General features: G+C 46.1%; 1 protein-coding gene across 2 annotated transcripts in view; it reads left to right on the top strand.

Moving 5' to 3' along the window:
• CLDN14 (claudin 14) overlaps positions 1-26,799 on the top strand; it is a 131,948-nt gene that overhangs the window by 15,515 nt on the left and 89,634 nt on the right. The window contains exon 1 of one of the 2 annotated variants that reach the window (XM_023191314.3): positions 18,538-18,757. The exons of the other annotated variant lie outside the window; for it this stretch is intronic. The gene's annotated coding sequence lies outside the window, so the exon portion shown is untranslated. Of the gene's footprint in view, positions 1-18,537; positions 18,758-26,799 lie in introns of those variants that run through there. 2 annotated transcript variants of the gene reach the window in all.

Genomic DNA, 26,799 nt, shown 5'->3' on the forward strand with positions numbered 1-26,799 from the left:
CACCCGGCCGGCGCTTTTAGAACTTTTATTTCCCAGTAATTCATTTCTCTTGAATTTTATGAAAGTATCTGCAACTGGTTAGAAATTAAAAACAAACAACAACAACAACAAATTTCTTACCACAGATAGTTTGAGATGCACTGTGTTATGGATGGGACTAGAGCTTATAATACACTTTTTTCTCTTCTCCCCAGTGGATAGGGACTTGTTAAGGAAGATCAAATCCATTTTGGAAAAAATAAAGAAGCAACATTTCCTGCACATCTGAATTGTAGTAAGAATGAATGTTGTCACATTTTCTATGCCCACTATTAGAGCCTCTTCAACTAAAAAATTAATCAGAAACAGGGAAGAATTAAAAAGGATCATACACCATGACTCAGTGACACCCATTTACCGAGGACAAGTGAAGTTTATCCTTGGGAAATCTAGGATGGTTCAACACGCAACATCCATTCATGTAAAATAGCACATCCACAGAATAAAAGACAAAAATCACATCATATGCACTGTCTTATCTCAGCTATTTGCACCCCCAATTACCCCATCTCCTGAAAGCTAGAACACTGCCAGCTAATCTGTTATACAGGTCCTTCAGAAACACATAATTCACACTTAAGGTTGGGTGTTGCTAATTCTTTGCAAAAATCCAAATATTGTTAAGAGACCAGGGAGATGCCACTACCCCTTGATTTTTCATCTAAAAATATACATGTTTATGTAAGCAAATCTTTCCATATTCATGGCAACAAGGGAGAAACTCTGTCTCAAAAAAAGAAACCTCTCAACAAACCAGGAATAGAAAGAAATGACTAAAGTATGTATGATAAGTATTTGAGCCTAAAGATTTTGAACTCACAATTTTATACCTGTTTAAATTGTTCACAATTGTTACATACACATCAGTCATCAACTAAAGTTGTACTTTAAAAATTTGCTACACTATGTACATTTCTAAGTCAAACACTTGTGAGTTTTGCTTTAATTCTATGAACGTTCCTGCCTCCTTGATATTTGTATTTATTCTTTTTTTCTCTAGAGTGGCGGTATAATTGTGTGATATTTCAGAAATGAAGTACAGATAAATAATTCAAAAAGTCACCCTTAAGGTGAATAATGTTTCTTTGATAATGAAAAACTGATTAGCAATTCTTGCCTATATTTTCCTGATGGCATATGACAAATGTTTCCAAGGTAACAAGATGAGAACAGATTAAAGATTGTGTGGTGTTTTGGATTTGGAGAGAAATATTTTAATTTTTAAATGCAGTTACAAATTATAATGTATTCAAATTTGTACTTTCTATTAAAATGCACGATTGCAGAATTGTTTAGATTTTATGCTTTTTCTTGACGAAAAGCTTTGTTTGTTCTTGTTTTTAAGTTTGCACTCAAATCTTAAGAAATGAATTCATCCATATTATCAAAAAAATCACATGATAATCTCAATAGGTGCAGAAAGAGCGTTGACAAATTTTCGTATCCTTTATGATAAAAACTCTCAGCCAGGCTGTGTGGCTCACGCCTGTAATCCCAGCACTTTGTGGGGCCAAGGTGGGTGGGTCACCTGACGTCAGGAGTTCAAGACCAGCCTGGCCAACATGGTGAAACCCCGTCTCTACTAAAAATACAAAAATTAGCTGGGTGCGGTGGCAGGCGCCTATAATCCCAGCTACTTGGGAGGCTGAGGCAGGAGAATCACTTGAACCCGGGAGGCGGAGGTTTCAGTGAGCTGAGATCATTGCACTTCAGCCTGGGCGATAAGAGCAAAACTTAGTCTCAAACTAAAAAATAAAATAAAATGAAATAAAATAAAATAAAATAACAACTCTCAACAAACTAGGAAGAGGAAAAAAAATGACCTAAACATAAAGGCCATATATGAAAAGCTTACAGCTAATACACTCAACAGTAGAAAACTGAAAGCTTTTCTCCTAAGATAAGGAACAAGGTAAGGACGCCCATTCTCACCACTTCTATTCCACATAATACAGGAAGTCCTTGTAAGAGGAGTTAGGCAAATATTTTTAAAGTCATTTAAATTTTTATGGAATATACTCTCTTGGCACAAATCTTTAAAATATATCAACATTACATATAAATAAAATGTCTTCATGGCATCAAAATATAACTCCAGACAAGGACAAGCATCTAAATTGAAAAAGAAGAAGTAAAATTATCTCTTTGCAGATGACATGATCTCATATGTAGAAAACTCTCACAACTCCAAAAACAAACAAACAAACAAACAAACAAAACCCACCTTGTTAGAAGTAAGAAATGAATTCAGTAAAGGCACAGGATACAAAATCAACATCAAAAATGAGTTGGAGCTTATACACCAACAGTAAACTATCTGAAAAGAAAATTTAAAAATAATTTCATTTATAATAGCACCAAAAAGAATAAAAAACAGGAATAATAGGCTGCTTTGCCTATGGAGTAGCTATTCTTTATTCCTTTCCTGTCTTAATAAACTTTCTTCCACACACACACACAAAGGAATAAATTAAACTAAGGAAGTAAAAGTCTTGTACGCTGAAAACTACAAAATATTGATGAAATAAATTGGAGAAGACACAAATAAATAGAAAAGTATCCCACATTCATGGATTAGAAGACTTAATATTGTTTAAAAATATTGATACTACCCAAAGCAATTTACAAGTTCACTGCAATCTCTATCAAAATCCCAATAGCATTTTTCAAAGAAACAGAAAAAAAAAATCCTAAAATTCATATGAAACCAGAAAGGACCCCAAATAACCAAAACAGTCTTAAGAAAGGACAAAGCTGGAGGCATCACATGTTCTAATTTTAAAATATATTACAATCTACAGTAAATAAAACAGTATGGTGCTGGCATAAAGACAGACACATAGACCAATGCAACAGGAACAGAATAAAGAACCCAGAAATAAATCCACAGATATGCAATCAACTGATTTTTGACAATGGTGACAGTAATACTGGTACACCAGAGAAAGGACTGGCTCTTCAACAAATGGTGCTGGGAAAACTATATATCCACAAGAAAAAGAAGGAAATTGGACCCTTATCTTGAACCATACACATGAATCAACTCAAAATAGATTAAAGATTAAACCTAAGACCTGAAACTTCTAGAGGAAAGCATTAAGGAAAAACTTCATGATATTGGTCTTGGCAATGATTTCTTGGATATGACACCCAAAGTGTAAGCCACAAAAGCAAAAATAGGCAAATGGGATTACATCAAACTAAAAAGCTTCTGCATAGCCAAGGAAAACAAACCACAGAGTAAAAAGAAGAACGTACAGAATGGGAGGAAATATTTCCAAATAATGTATCTGATAAGGGGTAATCTCCAAAATATGTAAGCGTTTTCCAACTCAATAGCAAAAAACCAAATAACCCAATCTAGGAAATGAGCAAATGACCTGAGTAGATATTTCTGTAAAGAAGACTTACAAATGGCTAACAGGTATTTGAAAAGATGCTCAACATCACTAATCATCAAGGAAATGTGAATCAAAACCACAATGAGATATTACCTCACATCTACTAGGATGGCATTTTTTTTAAAGATAAGAGCTGGCAAGGATGTGGAGAAGTTGGAACGCTTGTTCACTGTTGGTGGAAATGTAAAATGTTTTAGCAGCTATGGAAAACAGCATGGAGGTTCCTCAAAAAAGTTAAAATAGAGTGATCATGTTTTCCAGCAATGCCACATATGAGTATTATCTATCCAAAAGAATGAAATCAAGATCTTAAAGGGATATTATCACTCACATGTTCATTGCAGCATTATTCACAATAATCAAGATGTGCCAACAACCTAAAATGTCCACTGACAGATGAATGGATAAAGACATTGTATATACATACAATGGAATATTATTCAGCCCTAAAAATGTAAGAAATTCTACAATACGAGACAACATGGATAAACCTGGAGGCCATTATGCTAAATGAAGTAAGCCAGTCACAGAAAGGCAAATACTGCTTGAGTCCACCTATATGAGGAGCGAAAATAGTGAAATTCACAGAAGCAGAGAGTAGACAGTGGTTGTCAAGAACTAGCGGGAGGGAGAAATGGGAAGTTGCTTTTCACTTGGTATAAAGTTACACTTATGCAAGATGATTAAGTCCTAGAGATTTACTGTTCAATTTTGTGCCTATAATTAACAGTGCTGTATTGCATACTCATACAATTTAAGAGGCTGGATCTCATGTTAAATATCCTTACCACCGAAAGATAGAAAGAGAGAGTGAGAAGAGAATCCACCAAAATCAGGGACCATCAACAGTAACAGGAAATGCAATTCTATTGGTTGAGACTTTTCAGGAAGACAGCTGTGGACACGGAGAGAATTCTCGGGAGCTGGTACCTTTTATTTCCAAGATGCTGTTCTAAGTGCTTTTATATGGATCATCCTGGCTGATGTTACCAGCCACCCTCTGAGGAGGCATCATTTTCTTCATAGAGGAAAGAAGTGACATAGTCAGGGAGTTAGAAAATTTGCCAGAAGTCACACACAAGGCAGGGGCAGAGCCAGACCTCCAACCCAAACCTCAAAAGCTGGACTCAAAAGCTGTGATCTTCCTACCACACCCATAGTTTTGGGGCCATGAGATCCCAAAAAAGGGGCTTGGTGAAGTGGACTATAGGGACCAAGCACGGAAAGGTCCATGGCCACCATGGGCAGCACTCCCACCTGATTCTTCATCCATCACTGTGTAGGCTTCTGACTTTGGTCACCTCTGGCCCTGGGTGCATCTGCTATAATTAGAAGACATTCCCACCTCTAATATAAGCCAGTTTAACTAGAAAGTACTGGAGGACACACTCATCAATTGAGGACCCAAGAGAAGCAAATGGCAAGTCCCTAAGTCCCTTTGCTCTAAGAACTGCAAACTGGAAGATGAAAGGGTCCCTGAGGTAAGCGGTGGCTCTCAGCACCAGGCAGTGAAGTGCTGAAATTAGTCACCGACCACCAACAGCTTGGGCGCCTGAGCGAAACACTGTGACTGGGAGCTGATGTTTGCAGGAGTGATATCTTTGGGGATAAAACTGATATGTGGGATAGGAAATGATCAAAGTGAGAATTCTTAAAATTCCTCATTCTAGAGAAGTGCAGCCAAAATCAGATTCACTGTGCAAAAAGTGTCCCTGTGCACACACACACATTCTCTCTCTCTCACACACACACACACACACACACTGACCTATAGAAAATCAGGGGTAGAAAATTGGGGGATGCCTGGCTGTGTGTGTTCACATTTGCAGTCTCAGAAGCTTCCGGTAAAGCTAAAAATGGAGGGTGGGACCTAGACATCTTTGGGCCACGTCCCACATACCACCTGACCAGCCTTAGGAACGAGAAAACGTCTGGAGCCCATGGGGTCGTAATGAGCTGGCTTTCAAGGCAGCCTGAAAAAATTCCTCACCAACTCCACATATATCCATCACCCCAGCAAAGCCCAGTGGGCTCCTGCACTCTTTGGTTTTACAAAACATTGGAAACATTTGAGCGTTGAGAAAACTTACGACCTTGGAACACGCTGCCTGTTTTCTTACAATTTAATGAGACTAAATCGTTGATAAGTCCTGTTTTGAAGCCTAATAGCGTACCCCGTGCAGGGCGCGGGAGCTGAGCCACCTTCTCCACAGGACAATTCCTGCGCGGAGCATGGGTCACTCAGACCCAAGACCTTCTCTTTTGGCTTGTGTTTTCCAGGGATTTCTGGCAAAGCCGAGGCGATTTTAGCCTGCTATAGCTTGGCAATTCCTTTGAAACCCCTCCTCATGCACTCCAAATACTAGAAAAGCAACGCTCTCAGAGTTAAGCATGGTTATAGGCATTCTAGAGCAGCAAGCCTCTTCACAGCCTCTGAGTTAGAGTTGTAGGTGTCCATTCACTCCTTCATTTGACAAATCCCTGCGGATGGCTTGCCGCGTGCCAGGCCTCTGGTTAGCCCAGGGGCATTCCAGGAAAGTCGGGGAGGCTGGGGCTGGCTGTTGCTCTCAGAAGCCCCTGTAGTGTGTTGAAGATGCTCAAGGATTGAGGAAGCAATTCTGTAAATATCGAAGAGTTTGGCGAACGGCATGTGTCGCGGGAGCTCTTAGAATTGGAGGGGTCATGGGGAGATCATCAAATTTTGCAGACCCTTCCCAGGCCTGTCGGTGCTGCAGAGGCAGGGGTGGGAGGTAATCAGTACTTACTAAATGTGTCCTCGATGTGAACGCATCCCGTGGCATCCTCCTCTGCCCTCAGGGAACTTTGACTGTTGATGAGCAGGTTGTGGGGGTGGGTGCAGGTAAGACATCTATAGGCCTGTACTGCTGTCAACCCTGCAGTCTAGTGGCTCAAAAATCAGAATGCCGACTCTGACCTCAGAATCCCAGCTGTGTGACTCTGGGCAAGTTTCTTAACCTCTCTGTGCCTTGCTTTCCCCTTATGTAAAATGGCAGTAATTATAGTATCCATCTTGCACGAATATTGTGAGGAATAAATGAATGAAACACTTGGAACAAGGAGGGCCTGACCCCACTAAGCCTCTTTTGTGTGGCTGTTTATCTCCTGTGCTGGCTGTTACGCACCTGCCTCTGCTTTCCTAATGGGGCACCTGTAACCCTGTGTTGTGGTTGTACCTGGACAAGTCCTTCTTTTGAGACCGGGTCTGTGTTCCTGGAGCGCCAAGGGCCAGGCCTGCAGCAGGAAACAATCAAAGTTCCTTGAAAGAAGGAATGAGCAGGAGCTGCTTCCTTGTGGGAATTACTGCAGGAGGCACCACCAAGCCTGGGGCTTGGGGGACTTGGGATGCTGTCCTGTGAAAGGGCTGTATACACAAAGCGGCTTCCAAATGCCAACAGAGCAGAGAAACCAGAGAGCAGTCAGTAAAGGGTGGCTTATTGGGGAACTTACAGACAGAAGCAAGGTCTTGGGCAGCGGTAAGGCAGGTAGATGGCCCACTGTTACCCCCAGACCTGGGCTTATATAGCATAGGGAAAGTACATGCTCTATAGAGACAATTGAAGGCCACCTCCAGGACAGTGGAGGATGCTTTATTAGCCATAGCCAATGACATGTGCGATGACATCAACATTCCCAGGCGGTGGCTAAACAGAATCAACATGGCAATTAGCATCCAAGATGGAGTCACTTTTGTCTCCATAGATGGAGCGATGTGGCCCGGCCATGCCTCATCCCCCATCTCACACGCAGTTGTCCTCGCCATAAAGGGGAGCGAGAATATCTTCCTGGCCAGTGCTGCTGACTGCAGCAGGTCCTGCCAGGGGCCAGCAGTGAGGCCGCCAGTGCCAGAAGTTTAGCTGTTCTCTGCTTGGCTGTGGTGGGGGAGGGCTGGCTGACCATGAAGTGTGCGGCATCCCACCCAACCACCTCCCTTCCTAAGGAGTCATCAAAGTGGCCCAAGATGGGGTGCAGGGAAAGGAGTGGCAGGAAATGGGTGCACAGGGCCTCAGATGCTGGTGTTGGCCATCACTAGCATTGGCTCAGGAGGAGGCAACAAAGGGGCAATCACCGGAAGGCACATACTGCAAGAGCTTGCCATCAGAGACTGGGCCAGACACCACCAAGGGCCTGTTTTTCAGGTGGGCGTCGCTGTCTTGCTGTGCTGCTGGGCCCTTCCTGTGTTGAAATCTACCCCCTTCCCAAGTCCACCTTCCCCTTCCTCTCGCCTTTTGCACCTCTTACTTCAGGAAACCAGGGGTCCATCGAAGGCAGGGGTAAGACTGTACCAGACGCCATCAGTGCCCTTGGTCAGCTCAAGGGGAGTCCTTCCACCAGGCGGGGGCCTCGAGGCTGCAGCTACCTTTACATGTAATGCCTTGGTCCTAACTCAACAGCCTCATAGAAGAACCGGTGACGTCCAGCCGATGCTTTAGCTCCCGTCTGTTGAGCACCGTCCTGTCGAGGCCCAAGGCCAAGGGATTCGGTGTGTGTCAGCTGACCCCTCGGTGGCAGGAAAGCTGGGTTATCCCACTTAGAGGTGAGGTTAAGGAGGGGCCTCTGCACCCCCAAGTCTCAGGCAGGTTAAACCACAAGTCCAAGGAAGTAGTCCAGAAAGTGCCAGAAACAGAAATCCCAAAGCAAGAGACATTCAAACTCAGAGCACGAAAAGGGGTGGTGATCAAAGCTTCCTCCCAAAAACAAGGCCAAAGTTTCAAAGCAGAGACCCGTGCTGTTCTGAGAATGGCCTGACATTCCTATGCACTCTTTCTAGAAAATAGAGAGTTTTTTATTTTCCCAATTCAAGAAGGTATTTCTTTTGTTTTGTTTTTGTCTTGTTTTGTCATAGGGATTGAAATTTCATTTACTTCACAGGTCAGTAAAAACCAGTTTGGCCATAAATCAGGTTTATTTTTCTGGCTCAGTTATGAGCCTTAATCCAACCCAACCGTGGCCATCTCTAGAGGGTCAAACTGAAAGCATTTTGGGCAAAATTTCCAGCAAATGTCATTAGCGACCCTTTTAGGATAATGAGTCCTGTAACAGATCAGCTTAACTTGGCCGTAAATATAACATAAACCCCTAAGTGTCCTTAAGTGCGCCCACTCAACGTGGCCATCAGCTCCCTTTCACATGGGGCATCTTACACTGAGCACAGGACGCAGAAAGCCCACTTGTCTGTTAAGATAGGCAGCAAAAGTGCATGCGTCTTTGTGGTTGCTAGAACCATTCTCATTTCATTTCCATTTTTTTAAAAGCAGCGCTGGATGCTTTGCCGCTGAGAAAAGCAACTACTGGTCTCCATATCTTTTTTATTACTTGGGAGAATGTTTCTTCTGAACGTGTTTCAGAGGTACCTTCTAGTTTTCCTGCCTTTGGCTCGCTCCAGCAAACTGCTTACAAGAATACCTCATGACTCAGTGCCAATTCTGAGGAACATAATCAGTTGCAAATGTTTCGGGGTGGATGACTGATGAATGTAGTAACTGTATCACTTCTCCCATTTTTTACTGTTAGCAAACTGTAGAAATCTCACATGAAACCACCTCCTTTCCTACTTCCTCCCACCCTCAACAGTCCTTTAAAAAATGATTAAAACAGCAGCCAAGAAGGATGGCGTGTCTGTGGCTAGGAGCAGCAGGGCTGTCAGGTCACGCTGCACCCTCCTCTAGGCCGACAGGACACGAGGAGCAGTTGCAGGGAGTTGCTGTCTGCTTCATTGATCTCTGACAGTGAGTGAGCATTTTGCTCGATGTAATTCTTCTTTTCACGTGAAAATTCGTCCCCCTGCTGCGGTCCTACAGCACAGCTGACCTGGGGATGGCACCTGGAGCATCTGGGGTCTTCAGGAGGAGCTGTTGCGACAGAGCTGGCTCAGGGTCACCCCTCCACCCACCACCCAAGGCGACATCTCAGATCCAGATCACAAGACCAGCATGCCCGGCTGTTAGACCCATCTCTTCCCTAAACAAGGGGCTAGCTACACTCCAGTTATTTGTGGTACCCCTACCGTGTGCCAGCCACCCTGCCCAAAGCCACAGACAAAATGATGCTCAGACCTCAAGGAGTTTGTGGGCTGAAGAGGGAAGACAGGCAAGAAAAGGAGGCGGTGGGAAGTAGTGCCCAGTGTGGGCTGGGCCAGCTTACGGGAGGCAGAGGCTTCAGGGATAAAGCCTGTCCTCAGGGAACAGCGCATCTTCTCGGAGATCTCACTGGGGTCCTCCTTCCTCCCAGTGCAGAGGCCAAGGGGAGGGGGCCAAGCCATCGTAGTCTCTCTGGATTTGTTTGCTAGGGCAGTTGTAATAAAGTACAAGAGATTTATTGTCTCACAGGTCTGGGGACAGGAAGTCTGAAATTGCGGGGTAGGCAGGGCTTGTTCCTTCTGGAGGCTCCAAGGGGAGTCCTTTCCATGCCCCCTCCCCGCTCTGGTGGCTGCCAGCCGGCCATGTCATTCCTCGGCCTTGGCTCACGGCTATATCACTGCAGTCTCTGCCTCCCTGTTCATGTGGCCTTCTCCTGGTGCCTGCTTCTAAGGACACCAGTCATTTTGGAGCAGGGCCCATCCTGTTCCAGGGTGACCTCATCCTCACCATCGGCAACAATCCTATTTCCAAATAAGGCCACATTCTGAGGTTCTGGGTGGGCATGAATTTGGGAGGGACTCTCCTCAACCTGCTACAGTGTCTGTAGGGACCGTGGCTGCTGGCCCCGGAGCCTCTTGCCTCACATGGTGACTGTTGCTGGCATTAGGTAGCAAGCAGATAGAGAGTTTTGGGGATATGAGCGGAGTTGAATGGAGCAGGGACCTCTTGACAGGTCGCCAAGAACTAGAGAAAGCCAGGAGGAGGTCCCAGACCTCAGAAGAGAACTGGGAGGGGACTGGGAGCATGTGATCCAGGCCTGTGGTGGGGACCAGGTTAGAAGCAGGGCTGATGCCATGGGCCCAACTTGCCAGACAGCACCTGAGAAACCCTGGCAACGAGCAGGGTTTGGCACCGCCCTTTGACTTCTCTTGAAAGGGTGGCAAACTAACTTACTTTAGGGCCCCTCCAATTCTCCCTCCACATTTAGATACTAAAACAGCCCTGAGCTCTATTTCCATACCAATGAAGGGAAAGAGCTTATTCAACTTTCGGGGCCTGGGGGAGAGGAGCCAAGCTGGTATCATGGTGACAATGGTCAAACCTCCCAAGACCCGCTGCTTGTCTGGGCTATCTCAGAGCAGCCCCAAGAAAGTTCAGTGAATTTAATTTAATGCAGTGAATTTAAAGCAACTTTCTTTTGAAAATGCATTGGGTGTTTTGAAATTTAAATGTAGGTTGGGCCCACCTAGTACTCTGGGGCATTGAGAAAGATAATATCTTGAAAAGAATCTGAATACAGGCAGCCTTCTAAAAGGCAGCCTTCGATTTCCCATTCATTCATTCTTTCAGCCATGCAATAAATACCAGTGTCACGCTATGTGCCAGGCAGTGTTGTAGCTGCCGGGGACAGAGCAGGGGGCAGTGCAGGTGCAGTGTTTATCCTCATTCCAACTGCAATCTCGGGAGAGAGATATTGAGAATCAGTAACATGAATGGGCTTTTGAGCGTCTTCCATGCTCAGGAAAAATCAGGCATGACGGGGTGGGAAAGTGTCCAGTCCACGAGGCCAGGGGATGCTTGTGAGTAGGAATGTGGCCAGGTGAGGGTCCCCAGGGAGGTGAAGACCTGAAGGAGGACAGGAAGTTCACCGATCTGAGTCCACCCTTGTCTCACTGTCTTCACCTGAGGCAGGTGACTTCCTCCAGGGCCCTTGTGTGCTGACAAGTGGCCATGCTGGCCAACCATGGGCTTTCTGACAGCAGCTCCTGCTCTCTGGCTGGGCCTGTGGCTGGTCGACCCCCAGAAGCAATTCTTGCCCCACCGGCCCTTCCTCTGGGAAATGTTTTAGAGGTGATTTGTTCTCCACAGAAAGCAGGCAAAGGAATAATGTCTTCCAGGGCCTCTGTGGGGTGCCCTGAGAAAGCTGCACACCTGCCAGTTGGGAGGGCAGCTCGCCTTCCCCGGGGGCCACATGCTCCTTCTCCTCATCAATTTCCTTTTCAACACCAAATACATCTTTCTCATTTTGCAGCATTTTCTTACACGTCTACCACTTTTGGCTTCAGCAAGGACTCTCAGTAGCCAAGGAGAGAGGGAGACAGACAGAGGGAGAGAGAGAGAGAGACTCTGTGTGTGTGTGTGTGTGTGTGTGTGTGTGTGTGTGTGATGCACACATGAAGGAATATAAGAGTCTTGCTTGAAGCCAACAGCCCCGTCCTTCAATCTCCATTTCTGTTCATGCTGACAGAAATTGTAGCAAGATGGACAAGTTAAAGAAAAAAAAAACCCAGCAGCTATGACCCCTCTGTGTGATGCCCCATAGCAGCAATAAGCTCACTCTGTAGAAGGCTGTTGGACACCTTAATAATTGGGCCATTGTGCATGGTTTGAGTATGAGGAAAAAACATCCCACAGTCCTTGCCTTCAGGGAGTCACAGCCTAGCTGGGCGCCAAACATCTAGAAAGAGCATCATCATGAACTATGCAGCAACTGGAATGTGCCCAGGGTGTGGTGGGAGCCTGGAGAAGGGGCAGCCACTGGGGTCACTGCAGTCAGGGAAGGCCTTGCTTTGGAGAGAGAACATTTCCCCTTTCTCATGGGTCAGTGTGGAAGGGGCTTCCTTGTTCTCCCCAGATCACCCTGGAGGAGCTCTTAGCTCTTCCACCCATGGCGTCCCACATCCACTGACCAATCCCAGGGGGTCATCGATGCCTTTGGCACCAAGGAAATCTGCCTTACTCCATCGGGGGCCATGCAGGAGAGGGGAGGAGCAGGAGATACCGCAGTGCAGTCAGGGTGATCATCCAGCCATGCCCTCTGACCTGCCACAGACTTGTTCTCCACCCTAGAGAAGCCATGGAAGCTTCCAGGCTGCCCACACCCCATTGCGCCACATCTCAGAGGCCCTCTGCTCCCCTGAGCTTGATTGCTCTTCCAGGATTCCCTCGACGAGCTGCATGTTGATGCCTGCCTCTGGGGCAGGGCTGTTTTTGTTCTTCATTAGGTCTCTTGGTCAATGGACATTTAGTGAGTCCCGGTGAATATGGGCCTGACGTGGCTCCAGGATGGGCAAACCAACTGGTCTTAAATGCTGCTTCCAGAGCTCATGGCCCAGCCAGGAGACGAGCATTTATCACATGTTTGCACAGATGATGAAGATGCATCTCTCCAAGAGCTGAGAGGAAAAGGACTGGGGTTGGGACAGTCTGTCATGACGGGGGTTGACTTACTAATGGAGTGGAGGAACGGGGGCTTCCTGGAGGAGGTAACCAGGCAAAGAGGAGACGGAAGGGTGTGCCTGCTGGAAGGAACAGCATCTGCAGGGGCCCTGCGGTGGAGGGGAGTGTGGTGAATCCGAGGGATGGACAAAAAGCCATGGGAGCCAGAGTCGAGAGACAGAGCATCCGAGGAGAACGAGGAGGACCACGGGCAGCCAGGAGCCACTGGGGTTCTAAGAATGGAAGTGACACCGCCAGGTAATGTTTCAAAAGATGTGTTCGCTGGGCCTTTCTTTTCAAAAGAAGCAAGGGGTTTGCCTCACTTCTGTCACCATTTATAGCTCAATGTAGCTGTGTCCTTCGGAGGATCAGAGGGTGAGTGACCCCCTGGTGCACATGGCCACCAGCTGACGGAGGCAGGACTGGACCTTCATCCTGCAGCCAGCTCCGGCCAGGTGGCAGGCGGCTCCCAGCCCTCCTGTCTGCTGCCCAGAAGCCACGTCAACCGCCTGGCCCTGGGAGACCTGCTCCCTGGAGTTGAGGGCTCATTAGTGTCAGAGGCTTGGCACAGGGACCCTCACATTTAACTTCGCTCTCACACAATTGATCCATCATGCCGGGAGCAGCGGCCGCCCCTCCACGTGTTTCTGATTCCCTTAATGGCCTGGGCTTGCTGAGCCACACTAGGCGTCTGACAGACTCACAGTACTCTGGAAAGCTCTGTCGGAAAGTTCCTTTTGGTCTCTTTACACAACCATTTTAAAAGCTTTCTTTAAAATAAAAATTTTGTTTTCAGATCTGTTGAAAACATTCACGTACTCCATGTTATTCAAATGTATTTCAAGTAGGTAAGACGTGCATGCATTATAAAATATAAAAGACACTAATAGGGATAGAGGAAAAAGTAAGTCTTTATCCTGCCCTGCCACCCAGTTCTTCCCAGAGACACCACCGTCAACTAGTTTCTTACTGATATTCCAGCGTGTGTACCATGAATACCCTATAAACCACCAAACCTATGATATTTAGAGCATTTCTCAACTTGAAAACACAAGTTGTGCTTTAAAGTCAATTTCCTAGGAATAATCTAACTTGAAAAATACTCATTTTAATTTAGTGCACAACCTCAGCACCATGGCCATTCGAGGTTGACCGTTCTTCCTTCTGGGGACTGTCCTGTGCGTTGTAGGGCATACTCTATCCCCTAGATGCCAAGAGCAACGCTGCTCCCTGACCAGTTGTGACAACCCAAATTGTCTGCAGACATTGCCAAATGTCCTCTTAGGGGTGGGGAGGCAACATCACTTTTAAATGTAAGAACTGCTGATTTGTTGTGGTTATTGATAATGTACTCTCTGTCTCATTAGAAAAAGAATTTGGGAGACTTACAAAGACTCCAATAATCTTAGTGAGATTAAAAATAAATATTTAAAGGTGGGCTGTAAGTTGAAAATTATTGAAGCTTGGTGATGGATACATAAGAGCTCATTATGTTTGCTATTCTTGCCTACGTTTGAAATTTTTTGTAATAAAAAGGTAAGCATTTACATTGTGTCTGACATTTTCCATAATAAAAAAGGTAAGTGCTTGAGGAAAGTTCAACAGAGGGGAAAGAAGGTAAAGGCAGTCGCCAGAGAATGAACAAAAAGTACCTGTGCTAAGACCATGCACGTTTTTGCTAGGGGTGGATTCGAATCTGAGGTTCCTACAGTCAACCCAAAGAAATGACATGATTAGTTAGAAGCATCACAGTGTCTAGTGATAAAAAAAAAATAAATAAATAAATAAACCCACTGCTCAGAACAAGCACAGCTATTTCTAGGCATGAACTCTCAAAGGTATGTCACAGGGCAATCAAACTGACTACAGAGAGGCTTTGACATTGACAGCTTTCCAGCATGTTCCTGGAAATGCTGAATCAGACTCTGGGATGAGGCTTGAGAATTTGTTTTCTTAACCAAGCATTCTTTAGAAGTAGGTCAATAAGATAAGACTAACATACAATTTAGTGAGAGTGATTCTGCAAAAAGTGAAAATAATGCACGCCCATATGCAGTCTCTGAAGATCTGAATTAATCCAAGAATAAACTTCAAAGTAGCCAGAGGTTGAACGACCTCAGAAATATTATTTCTCTCCAAACTTTTAATAAGTCCCAGGTTACAGTCTCTGTTTCCTGAAAGGCGGCTGTTGGGCGGGAGGACCTATTGAGGCCACCCCGCTGGCTCTCGCTCTTGCTGGAGGGAGGGCCGAAGGGCTCTTGCAGGAGCTGACCATCCTTGGTGAAGTCCTGGTCCAAGAAGAGGTCGAGTTGCCGCCTCCCGCCTGGGCAGACATCTCCCGGGGATGCCCCAGGAGAAGCAAACTTGGCCTTGAAGACTCTGAAATTCTGGGCCAGGATCATTTTAATTGGGAGGCGAAAAAAAGCTACACTGCTAATTGTAATTACAAAAACATCACAATAAAGTACACACAGAGCTACCAGCTTTAATGAATGCAACTTCTCGTTGAGATATAAATGGTCAAATACAGAGTGGGGGCAGATACTAACATATTTCAAAAAATAATAATTCAGCCTTTTTTGTAAATATTTCAAGGAAAAAAATGAGGCTTGAATGATCCAAATGTTTGCAGACTTAAGCAACTTAAGAGAAATATAGGCACAAAGAGCCCCTCTAGTTAGGGAAATTATGGTCCTTTGCATCCCATGACTTATTGAAGGTGACACATTTGATGGTTGTCTTTGATCTTCTGGAGGGCTAAGGGACTCCCTTGCCTCCAAAAATACTGCATTCACTTCCGATGCCTAGGCACTGATACCTAATTTCTGTGAAGGATTATGTGTAGCAAGCAGCCTGTGAAAGACTTGGGAACTCAGAGAACTTTTGAAGGCTACTCACCCAACCCAAGAATGGAGTCCCTTGCTACCTCATTTCTACCCACTCCACCTTAAAACACTTAAAGAATATTGTATTCGAATCTGTGTTTGTTAAAAATCAATTCTTAACCCTCCAAAATTGGAGTAATGCCTGTTGCTCTGGTTTAAGTGGAGAATGTGCAAAAAAGAGAGAGTCTTGGAAGGGCAAGAGAACCCTGCCTCCCTCTCTCGACGGGTTTCAGAAATGCCTCCAATCCCCATGGCCACCTGCATTGGTAGGAGGCTGGAGAATGGTTTATTTTTCAACTACCAACAGAAATGCAAGCTCTTTTCACTTAGTATCCACAAATGCTAGGGCACTGGCCTGATACAATCCCTCCTGCAAGCAAACTTCAATTGGCACCCGCTGCAGTAGCCAGGATTAATAACAGAGAGCACTGTGGTTTTGTTATTAAGTTACTTTCAGCAATTAGTAAATTTGTCGTCCTAATTGTTTTCACATGGTGGCTCTGTGCACATGTCTTACTTCGCCGATGTCCTTGCAGTCTTGCCCCTGTCATCATATTTCAGCGTGATCGCTGCCCATCTCTCCAAGCTGTCCAATCCCATCAAAAGCTGATTTGCAGTCGGGTCAGCAGGAAGGAGGAGTAAAGAGTTCATTTCAAAGACCACGACATATTTGGATAAAATACGGAGAAATTTTGCTCAGCTCCCTGGGCGTCTGAGAGTGAGTGTGCTCTGGAGGAGGGGATAGCTGCCTGTGGTTAGTGCACAGGAAAATCCAAATTCTCCCCAGCCTCGAACTTGCCTCTCCTTCCCAAATCCCAACTCCAGCCCCTCCCATGCAAACAGTCAATAGCTGCAGGCAGGGACGACTGTCTGAGGCCTGGGAGAACTTTGTTCTAGTCTTGGAGGATGAGCAAGATTTGTAAGACACCCACAATCCTGCAGGCCTACCCTGTGATGGGGTCTGGATGCTGGAGAGCTTCGGCTGCTCCCTCCTTCTGTACTGAGGGGCTTGGTTCCCTGACACTCCTCAGCCAAGAAAAGGCCATTGTCCTTTCAGCCACCTTCCTCAGGGAGAGGGATGGATGGCAGCAGAGGTGGCCCAGGGCAAGGACCTGCCCAAGGTGCAGTGTGATCCTGCCAAGCTGGCAGGTGCAACGTGGTAATGGAAACCTGGGTTGTAGGCAGCCAAGGGCTGGTGTGGTTTCTGGGCTCCTGAGTGTCACCCACTGGGTCCTCAAATTGAAACCCGGCCACTAGCATTTCAGCCAGTGCAGGTGCGGCTCAGGATGGAGGGTTGAATCCATGACACAGGCTTCCCTGGCTGCAGCCTTGAGAATCCTAGGCTGACTCAGTTTCTTTGCCAAGTAAACAGTCCCTGTCATCACACGCTCTCTCCCCCACTTTAGGAATCAACTAGAAATGTAGACAAGAACAGGAAAAATGCCATGTTGGGGGGCTGGCTGTTTACGTTTCAGATGCTCCTTATGCATATTTGCTTGCTTTTGCCCGTGCCCCACATTTGGAAAGGAGGGGAAATGAATATATGTAAGTTACAGTGCAGCATTTCAGAGTGGGGTCCCAGAACTAGATGCCTGGGTTCAAGTCCCAGCTCCGCCATTCTTCAGCTACTGGCCTTGGGACCCGTTGCCTCAATTGTACTCTTTTGTAAAATGAGCACAACTAGAAGATCCGTGTCATTAGGTTGTTACAACGATGATGTAAAGCCAGCACTTATTACAGTGCCGAGAACACGAGAAGTGTTTGGTAAGTATTATTGTCAAATAATAACATACTTATGAAGTTATAGGCAGAATCTAAGCACAGCAGGACAGAAAGGCCCTCCTGAACATCCTGAGAAACTTTCCTATCACTCTCTTTTGTTTGCCTCTCCCTGGTCATTGCTCTTATCTTCACACAGGAACTGTTATTTCTTTGAGTCTTTTTTAAATTGTCTCACCCAACCCAAAGAGCAGGGACTTTTTTGTTCACTGCTATAGTCCCTACTGTCCCCCTTCACAGTGCTGGCACATAGTAGGTGTTCAATAAATATCTGTTGGCGGAAAAATGAATGAAAAAAGGAGAGAATGGAGGAGAAGCAGGGTGCTCTCTGAGCCCTCACTTTGGGAACTGGGGGTCCCTCTATGCCGTAGGGCAGCCCCTACTCCAGCAGTTGGGTCCCTCCGCGCCCCCACTGGGGGTGTAGGGTGGGAGGGGGTTTTTGAAATCTACTGGGATTTTCACCCACCTCTGGCCTGGTGGGAGGAGGCCCCTCGTGCTCCCCGTTGCCCCCGCCAGATTGTGCTATTTAATCCTGTTTCATGCGCAGGTATTTGAACCTGAAACTGAGCATGCAAATGTGTTCCCAGCAAGAGGGCAAGGCATTTTGTACGTGCGGATACTGGCGTCATTTCTGAAAAGAGCAGTAGTCCTCGGAGCAGAGGCAGGGACAAGGGCAGGTGTCTGGAGCCGTGAGGCCTGGAAATTGCCCCGGCTTCTGTTGCTTAAGCTCCGTATCATCAGAGACAAGATAGCGTACTTCCGGGTTCTTCATCACCAACTTTTCCCGCCCGGGTAAATAATTGCCCGCGCCCGGGAAAGTTAAAGTCAACGGAGCATGCGCCTGGTGACGTCGCTCATTATTCTCCACCCCGCCTACTTTGCTGCACTTCCCCTTTCTTACCAGCCTATATAAGCTGTACCATCGCCCTCAGTAAAGGAGACTTGATGAGGCTGTTTGTCTTGCCTCCGTTTCTCGTGTTTTCTTGTCCCCTCCATTCCCACTCCCCCTTTCAGGGTCCATGTCTACTGTCCTGCAGGTGGGGACAGGCAGGGACAGGTGCGGGCTGCGAGAGGGACCTGGAGCCCACAAAGGTAATTCCACTCTGCGCGTCAATTATTCATGGCGCTCGGGCTGGCTCTGCGTGGTCACCTGCGCGCTGCAGAGTCGCCCAGCGCACCGGGGACTGCTCGGGGGCTGCTGGGGGGCGGCTGGGAGGCCTGTCGCTCCAAGTGAGGCCGGATCAAGGAGAGTCACGCAGCTCCCTGGGGAGAAGGCGCGCCGGGCCCCCACAGACCCGAGAGCGGCCATGAGCTGGTGTCCAGCCGCCCAGGAGGGGTGAGTTTCCAGCCCCGGAGGCTTCTTTCACTGTCAGCCTCGGGGCTTTTAGCGTGGAATCTGGCTCACCTGGAGCCTGCAGACTGGTGCCGGCGGAGCTCCCGGGCCATCAGTCACAGAGGATCAGCTGATCAGAAATACAGGAGTTTGCATCTTCCTTTACCTTAAATGTGAGCTAAACAAGGTCTGCAATGTCTGCTATATGAGCTTTGCTCTCCCAAGGTGAAGGAAGTCAGAATTTTCCGGGCAGCTTGATAAGGGGTGCGAAGTTTAGTTAAATGTTTTAGAAAGTCTACTGCCGGCCAGGAGCGGTGGCTCGGGTCTGTAATCGCGGCACTTCGGGAGGCCGAGGCCGGCGGATCATGAGGTCAGTAGTTCAAGACCAGCCTGACCAACATGGTGAAACCCTGTCTCTACTAAAAATACAAAAATTAGCCAGACATGGTGGTGGTGGTGCGTGCCTGTAATCCCAGCTACTTGGGAGGCTGAGGCAGGAGAATCGCTTGAACCTGGGAGGCAAAGGATGCAGTGAGCCAAGATCGCACCACTGCACTCCAACCTGGGCGACGGGGTGGCTCTGGCTGCAAAACTGAAGGAAAGTCTACAGCCAACTCCAATGGTTCACACACGCCCACACATACATGCACACACATGTTTAGAGAGAGGGTCACAAAAGAAATTTACATTCTAAGACAAAAGAAACTGTAGTTAAGTAAGTGGGTAGCAAGGTACCTGTCACAAAGACACTATTAAAACCTAAGACAGTAAGACACAGGCCAAAGTATTCCCTTGCTACTGACCTGTGCCCCTGACCAGTGCCCTTGATAGTCCATTCTACCTGGCATTTGGGACACCGGTTTTTTAGGTTTTATATAGAAATCCTTTGTATTTTGTGTAAAATTGTTATTGACAATATAACAATTCCACTATATTGATCATTGGCCCTTAGAGAAGGTAGGTAGTAAGAAAAATGCTTTTGAAGTTGAGAATAAGGGCAAAATTTTATTTCTCTGAGTAAGCAGGCATGCTTCTTTTTGTTAGACAATCAGCTTTATAAAACTCAACTTTCCCTTTTCACTTTGGCTCCTGGGAAACTCAGAGTTAAGGTTTGTTGCTTGTAATTGCAGCAGTTTCTTTTAGGATTAGGACTTGGATATGATTCTTTTCATCCTTTTGTTACTTGGCTCTTGTACTTTCACACATGTACCTTTTCTATAGTTTTCTTGTATCTATGAGTTTTATTACAAGTCATTTCAAATCATCTTTAAAAATATGTCAAGGTAAATGTGCAGAACTTAATACATGGTAAACCCTCAACAAGTACCAGATTGATAAACTGACTGACTGAAAGGCAGGAGGCATCCTGCAGAAGATGAAGAACTCTTACCTGTTGACTTCCATGTTCTCCCCACCAGCCTGTCCATGTCAGTTCCTCTCTCTGGAATTGGCACCACCATTGGCTTAAACCAGAAACCTGGAAGTTTTCCTTGGTTTCTTCTCTTTTCTGAACTCTAACATCCAACCCATTAGCAAAGCCTGTCAATTCTACCTGCAAAGTGTATGTGGAATCTGTCCACTCCTCTCCCGCTCCACAGCCACTGTCCTTGTTTAAGGAACTGATGTCTCACTTGGCCTGGGGCAATACCTTCTACTCTTGCCCACCTCCAGTCGACTTGCTACAGAGTCACCATAGTGGCCTTTTAAAACTCAAGTCACCTCATGTCCATCCACTGCTTACAACAATTCCATGGCCTCCTCTTCCCTTAGAATAAACATCCAACTACTTATCACCACCTGCAAGGTCTGGCTGATGTTGGCCTCTCTGCCCTCTCCTCGCCTCCTGAATTCATCACTATTAGGTAACTCACAAGATGTCTCCAGCTGGAGCTCTGCCCTCCGGCTCCCTTCCTCCCCTCTCTCAGGACTTGACCTACAGCCACTTCCTCAAAGAGACACTCCTCAAATCCCCCCTGCTCCTGCCAGGAACCAGTGGGATTTCAGAGGGCCGTGCTGCCCAGCGTTCAGTATCAGTAGGAGAGGTAAAGGCCACCATTCAGCTGCACCTCATTGATTTCCTTTCTGGAACAAATCAGCTGGTAATTGGATATGTTCCTATGTGATGTACCGTTGGCTCTCCATATCTACCGGTTCCACATTCATGGATCAAATATATTTGGAAAAATTAAAATAATAATACAACAGTAAAAAACAATACAAATAAAAACACAGCATGACAACTATTTACATAACCTTACATTGTGTTGGGTATTGTGTCATCTAGGGATGATTTGCAGTGTATGAGAGGATGTACATTGGCCATATGGAAACACTAAGCCATTTAATGTCAGGGACTTGAGCAGCTGAGGATTTTGGAATCCTCAGGGGTCGTGGAGCCAATCCCCTGTGAATACTGAGGGATGACTGTGTAAACACACACACCACACTCCACACACACTCACTTCACACACAGACCACATCACACAACACACGCTCTCTCCACACACACCACACACATACATAGCACATATCACACACCATGCCACACACATACCACACACATACACTACATGCTACTACACACATATACCACATACTACACACATACATACTCCATATACCACACACACTCCAATCATACACTCCGCACACACACTCATTCTGCAGACATACTCCACTCTGTACACACCACACACGTATTTTTTACTTGTTTCATTGCCGTGTCTCACAGTAGACCTCAGACACCATGAGTGTGGGGACCTTATCTGATTTGTTCACAAACATATGTCTGACACAGAGCCTGGCACAGAGAATTTTCTCTGTAAACATTTTTAAAATGAATGAATACGTGACTGAGAGCTCATTCTCGGCATCCCTTAAATTGGTGTGGGTTACAACAGAGACTTACCCAGCCATCATTCTGGAGTGGGGTCAGCGGATGCTGTGCAGCTCTGAATCCACGTTTAGGGCCTCGCCCAGGGGAAGCTGCGCTGTCCTGGCATAGTTGAGAAGCAAGCGTTGTGTGTGGGTGTGATGGGCAGGAGCGCGCCTGGGACTTCTGCAGCCTTGACCTGGTGCTGGGGATCAGGTGACTCGTACAGGACTCCCCGTGCGCTTATGTCTGCCCATTCCCGCGTTGGGGTGGTCTCTGCAGAGTTAAGAAAGCTTGGTACTGGCCAGGTGTCATACCTGCAGCAATCGGCCACTCCGGCTGCGGAAAAAAATGGGTTTCAATGGAGGTGACTCGAGGGGGCGCTGCAGCATCCGGATTCTCATACATGGGCTTCTCTTACCAACTGCTGCTGGATGCTGGGCAGAGACTCCTTCTGAAATGCTGTCTCTTCTTTTTTTTTTTCTCCCTCTCCCTCTCTCTCTCTTTTTTTTTTTCTTTGAGATGGAGTCCCGCTCTGTCGTCAGGCTGGAGTGCAGTGGCGCGATCTTGGCTCACTGCAACCTCCACCTTCCGAGTTCAAGCGATTCTCTTGCCTCAGCCTCCCGAGTAGCTGGGACTACGGAGGCACGCCCCCATGCCCGGCTAATTTTTGTATTTTTAATAGAGACAGGGTTTTTCCACGTTGGCCAGGATGGTCTCGCTCTCTTGGCCTCATGAACCGCTGTGTGTTCTTGCCACGCAGTTATGCGACCCGTCCTGCAGACAGTGACAGCAGCAAAATTGTGGTGGTGGTGATTGTTTTCCTCTTTCTTGCTAAGTTTTATGACTGTTCCTTGAAACCCATTAACATTGATCCCAACCATTTGAGTTGTTTGGGGGTATACTTGGGGTTCCAGAAAATGAGTTGCCATCAGATTTCACCGATTTCTGGTTGATCTGTAAGTGTTGGACTTTCATAGATCTCCACCCAACTGACAAAATTTTCAAACAGGCAGCAAAGATGGAAGAATAGTACAAGGAACGCCGGTAGACTGTCCACCTGGCTCTAACCATTGTTTATGTTTTGCCATATACATTTCTCTCTCTCTCTCTCTCTGTACACACACAGAGATACACACACATTTTGTTTTGTTTTTTCTTAACCATTTGAAAGTAAATTGTAGGCTTAGTGTGGTGGCTCACGCCTGAAATCCCAGCACCTTGGGAGGCTGAAGAGGGTGGATCACGAGGTCAGGAGTTTGAGACCAGCTTGACCAACATTGTGAAACCCCCTTTCTACTAAAAATATAAAAAGTAGTTGGGCACAGTGGCACACGCCGGTAACCCCAGCTACTCGGGAGGCTGAGGCAAGAGAATTGCTTGAACTCAGGAGGCGGAGGTTGCAGTGAGCCGAGATCACGCCATTGCACTCCAGCCTGGGTGACAGAGTGAGACTACATCTCAAAAAAAAAAAAAAAGGAAGTAAATTGTAAATTGTAAATGGTCATGATACTTGACTCTAAATATTTCATTAGATATCTACCAAGGACATTCTCCTATGTCTCTGCAACACCATTATCACACCTCATAACATTAATTTATAAAAAAGTTAACTTTAGCAGCATCTACTATCCAGTTCATATTCATGTTTTCCCAATTGCATCCAAAACGTCTTTCATAGCTTATTTTTTTAAGAAAGGATCTAATCAAAGATCAGTATGTTCATTGTTACGTCTTTGTATCGATTTTAATCTATAACAGTCTCCAGACTTTCTGTTGTGACTGACTTTCTGAAGGGTCTAGCTGAGTTGTCTTATAGACAGCCTCACAGCTTGATTTTTGATTTTTCTTGCTGCAGATTTTTTTTTTTTTTTGAGATGGAGTTTCGCTCTTGTTGCCCAGGCTGGAGTGCAGTGGCACCATCTCTGGCTCACCGCAACCTCCGCCTCCCAGGTTCAAGTGATCCTCATTCCTTAGCCTCCCGAGTAGCTGGGCTTACAGGCGTGCGCCACCACACCTGGCTAATTTCGTATTTTTAGTAGAGATGGGGTTTCTCCATGTTGGTCAGGGTGGTCCCGAACTCCCAACCTCAGGTGATCTGCCCGCCTCGGCCTCCCAAAGTGCTGGGATTACAGGCGTGAGCCACTGCGCCCGGCCCAGATTTTTTTTAGTTGAGCAATGTTACAACCTTGTTGAAGGTAAGAAAGTGTGTCTCTGCCAATAGTCAATTTCTTCAAGATATATTGCTATGCAGGTTTATTGACATCTTATCTACTCCAAAAAAGAATTTGAGGCAGTTTATAATAAAAGAGAGAGTCTGTTGAAAAACAGAGAAAATATTTTCTTAACATGTAGAAGGATGGTGGGTGGGAGGAAGGAGAGCAGTAGAGGTGCTATAAACACATTAATGTCGTTTGTATAACTAAACATAAAATTTCACTCTCGGCTTTCTAGTGTCAATGAAAAAATAGTTTAAAAATCACCTTTAGGAAATATGATCTTTACTCGCATTAGAACTATGAAACTAATTTGTCCCATGGAGCCTTAGACAAATGATACCAACAAAATAATCAGCCATCTCTTTCACAGCACCCATTAATGTTGAAACATTTTCATGGAGCTTCTTCTTTAATACACAAGATCAAAGCCAAGAATGCAACATTGAAACAGAAGGGAGTAAAGTCATTTTTAAAATGAGTTCAGTCGAGGTAACTTGATTTCTGCATCTAACACGAGGGAGAATTGGGCATGCCCTGAGGGTGGGTGGGCTGCCTGGCCCCCACTCTTGTCCTCAGTCCCCCACCGTCTCTGTCGGCCTTCCCTGGGCAGGTCCTCAGGTACAGGCAGATGCCAGCTGGACCCCAGATGAGGAAACACAGCAGGTGCAAGGCTGGACCTCAAGGATGAAGCTAAGCCTGAGTCAGGGGCTCCCCTAGACAGACATCCAACAACCTCCCCACAGAGCTGGGCTGCAGCTGAACTTGCATTTTATGATCATTGCTTTTTCAGTCTGCTTCGGTGCTGAACAGCACAGCAAGGCTGCCTGCCTCCTCCCCTGGAGAACGTTTAGAGATGGTGTTGCAATGAGGATGGATTCCTGTACTTTCCAAGGGTCGGGGAGCGCCGTGTTGTCCTTTCATGCCAGTTTGCCTCCTGCCAGGCCCATAGTGTGGGTTTGCTGTAAGGTACGCCCCTGGCTAAACCGAGGAGTTTCATATGAACATTTGAACTGCAGAAAATGCTGCCAAAATATACAAAATTCGTGTGCTTTGAGATAATGATTTTTCAGTTGCATATGCATAATGTTCTAGAAATTGTTGGCCATAGAGAAAAAATTCCCGATGATCTCACCGCTCCTGAAATCAACTAAGTCACCTGCTCAGAGCCACTCTCTGTGGTCTCCCTTCTGCATGAAAGGAAATGCACCTGTTCGTCTCCTTTCCAGAATAACACGTGACTATACATGTCATTTAGATGTGTAGGTGCATGCACACATATATATTTGTATTCCTTTTGGTCTTTAAATATATTTTTATAGTTAGAATCATATTCACATACCATTTTATATAGTACTTTTTCTCACTTAATTTTGTATCTCATGCTTTTTTCCATTGTCATGTGGTCTTTACAAAGCATTTTTGTTTATTTTTATTTTATTTATTTACGTATTTATTTTTGAGACAGAGTCTCACTCTGTCGCCTAGGCTGGAGTGCAGTGGTGCAGTTTCAGCCCACCACAACCTCCACCTGCCAGGTTCAAGTGAGTCTCGTGCCTCAGTGTCTCAAGTAGGTGGGACTGTAGACACCCACCACCACACCCAGCTAATCTTTGTATTTTTAGTAGAGATGGGGTTTCACCATGTTGGCCAGGCTGGTCTCAAACTCCTGACCTCAGGTGATCTGCCCCCCTCAGCCTCCCAAAGTGCTGGGATTACAGGCGTGAGCCACTGCGCCCGGCCCAAAAGCATTTTTAAAAATAGATAAATGATTTTCCATTGAATCCATGCACTGTAATTTAGCTCATCTCATTTTTGGACAAAGTCTATTGTTTCCACCTCTCCTTTTCATCCTTTATCATTCACACTTCCCTAACCATAATTATACAATAAGATCAATGGCTTGCCACAACCCTTCCTGGCTTGTGACGGTTAGATTACGCCGGCATCAGGGAGGGAGGTGATTGCATTTCCACTCGTTATGGCTGGGAAAGATGCCACCCACTAAAATTTAAATGAAGGGGCGGGGACACTCCTCTTGACCCAGCCTGGGACTGACACCTTGCCCCGGGCAATGAGCAAGAGCAGAAATGAACCCAGAACTGGGTGGCATCATGAAAATGGGACACTCAGGGTAGTGGTGACAAATAATTTAGAGGCTGCTTGCTCCTGGAGTAGAATGTCGGGCACATAAGGCCAGGTCTGTGTCTCGTTGGGGAGTCTGTGCGTCTTCTTGATGGGACGGTGCCATAGCGATTGTCAGCCAGTCTCTCCCCAGTGCACGCTCACCCAGCACACGAGCCATGTTGATATGGAACAGTGACTTGAAGGATTGCCAGGCATCGGCCACAGGGAAGATGTGACTGGGAGTTGTCCTAAAGCCATATGTTTTTGATCATCCCGTACTTGTCAAAGAGCTTTGAAGTTCACGACTTTGCTCCGGCTCCCACAGGGGGTCATCCTCAGCTTCCATCATCCCTTTTTCCTGTCAACTGTGTGTTGCATGCAGATGCCACCCCCATGCCTTGCCCGAGACTCCCTTAAAAAGCTGGAATTATGTCTTTGAAATTATTAATTTTCATGAATAGCATGAAAAAAAATTTTGTGATCCCAGCTACCTGGGAGGCTGAGGCAGGAGAATTGCTTGAACCCAGGAGGTGGAGGTTGCAGTGAGCCGAGATCGCGCCATTGTACTCCAGCCTGGGCAACAAGAGCGAAACTCCCTCAAAAAGAAAAAAAAATTTTTTTTTAAGCCACTTCACTCCAGTGAACTAAGCTATTGCAATTTTTCTGTGTTTAGTTCTAGTCCTCAGCTGCACAGGCACGTCAGATCTTACCAATTTATTTATTTATTTAAGTTTTATTTTAAGTTCGGGGTCCACGTGCAGGTCTGTTATATAGGTAAACTTGTGCCATGGAGGTTTATTGTACAGATTATTTCGTCACCCGGGTATTAA

This window comes from Piliocolobus tephrosceles, chromosome 19 (assembly GCF_002776525.5).
Source record: "Piliocolobus tephrosceles isolate RC106 chromosome 19, ASM277652v3, whole genome shotgun sequence".
Classification (NCBI taxonomy): domain Eukaryota; kingdom Metazoa; phylum Chordata; class Mammalia; order Primates; family Cercopithecidae; genus Piliocolobus; species Piliocolobus tephrosceles.